This window comes from Apium graveolens, chromosome 7 (genome assembly GCF_009905375.1).
Source record: "Apium graveolens cultivar Ventura chromosome 7, ASM990537v1, whole genome shotgun sequence".
Lineage (NCBI taxonomy): Eukaryota > Viridiplantae > Streptophyta > Magnoliopsida > Apiales > Apiaceae > Apium > Apium graveolens.
The window spans coordinates 259,790,735-259,792,674 of NC_133653.1; the positions used below are offsets into that span (position 1 = coordinate 259,790,735).

General features: G+C 31.7%; 1 long non-coding RNA gene across 1 annotated transcript; it reads left to right on the forward strand.

Annotated features, from left to right (window-relative positions):
* The first annotated feature begins 433 nt into the window (after positions 1 to 433).
* LOC141670675 (uncharacterized) lies at positions 434 to 1,570 on the forward strand. Its single transcript, XR_012554677.1, has 3 exons — positions 434 to 898; positions 1,079 to 1,125; positions 1,432 to 1,570. It is a non-coding gene; the product is annotated as an uncharacterized LOC141670675 (long non-coding RNA).
* The last annotated feature ends 370 nt before the right edge of the window (positions 1,571 to 1,940 follow it).

Genomic DNA, 1,940 nt, shown 5'->3' on the forward strand with positions numbered 1-1,940 from the left:
TTTATTACATTAATATGTAATCTAAAATTTTATGTAATAATTTATAAATTCAAAAAAATATCTTGCATAACTTTACAAGAAGATTCTAGTTGAAGTACTACTTTCTCAAACTAGACACGTTCCTCATTAACAAAATGATTATTTAAATAAATTTTTCGACGATCCAACCATACGGATGTTAAGATATATTAATTTTGATTATCTTCTTATAAAATAAAGTAAATTAAAAAAATTATAAAATAATACATATAAATAAAAAAATATCTATTTACCCCTATTTCACCTTAAACCCCACTTTTTCATTTTCCCCTTGTTTAAATTTTCATTTCCCCCTTCACCCAAATTTCACTTTTTAGGCCATTTTTTCATTCCATCTCCTCTACTTTTAGTTTGCCCCCAAGTGAAAATTTTATTTCCCCCTTATATCTCCCCCCATTTTGTTAACCCCGTTTATATCTCCTTCTCATCGGTCTCTGCTCTCACCCCTCTATTTTCCCTGTTCTCTCTCTCCCAACTCTCCCTTCTCATCACTGACTCTCTCTCTCCATGTCCCCATTCTTTCTGTCCCAACTCCCCCTTCTCATGGATCTCTCTCTCTCTCTATCTCCCCATCTTTTGTTCACTCATTTCCCCTTTACATGGTAGTCCATCTCCCTCTCTAAGCTGTAACTCCCTTTCTCTCATGTTCTCTCTCTTTGAACTTCCTATGCGGCCTCTCTTTCCATCACACCATCTGTGTAATTAAAACCTAATTTTTAACACCTCAATTTACTCTAGCCTCTCACCTCTCTAAATCCAAACCCAAACCCCAATTCAAATCTTAGAAACTAACCCCTAACTCGAGTTATTCAAAAGCTCGATTTCAAACGCAAACCCTAGTTCGATTTTTGGGTTAAAGGTATACACTTGTCTTATTTCTTTTTTAAATGATTTTATTTTCATTGCCTTGGGTTTTATATTCTTTTCATATATTATTAAAGGAGCTCATATGTTCAATTAATGTATTAGTATTAAAAACCTACTAATTTGTTATGTCATGTAATTTTATACTACAATTTTTATTTCATCCATTTTGCAGGTGGTCCTATGATATTAATTAATTTTTGATTGCTCACTCTTATCAGTGTATGTATGTTTTCTTAGCTGCTGGATAAATTTTAGTTATATGATTGCTCAATTCACATATTTTGTTTCAATAGATTCTTGATTTTTGGATGCTTTTAATATATGATTTGTTCTTATCTTGATTTTATTACTTTTAATTAATATTTTTTGCTTCAGATTAAATAAATTTTCTTGCTGTCTATTCTAAACAAAGTTATATGATTGATTTAAGAAATTATTGGTTTTGCAAGTACTATGATTCAAGAATTCAAGAATGCATGTATCTTAACTTTGTTCTATTTTTATCAAACTATTGGTTGTTTGTAGTACCTGGTAAACAAGTTTGAATGGGATGCGGAGAGATTATATAAACTTTGTTGATATGTTTAACCAAGCCCATGTATAGATTGTTGCTAGAGGAGGAAAGAAGTTATCTAGAGTTGCAACTGTTGTAGGGGTATTGTCTCAATAGAAAGGGTGATACTTGTTGGAAGCCAACATCCACACCAGGAACATAGAAGACAAGATGTGAGTGATGGGTTAGAAGGTGTGGTCGAATCTTGTGATTTGGTGGAGGTCTTTATTAATTGTCTTGTGTGAATACAAAATAAAATAGAAGCTTACACAACTCTCGTGTATCAACAACATATACTTTTTTGCAGGTTGAACTTGACTAACCAAAGATTGCCAAGTTGGTATCGTTGAAGAGTGTATTACTGTACAAAGATAACTGCTAGAAGAAAATGGAGTTTGTAAAAGTGATCATTAGGTTTGAACTTTTTGTTTTAAATTAAACCTGAAGTATTTTATTATTTGCATAAATTGATACATGGAAT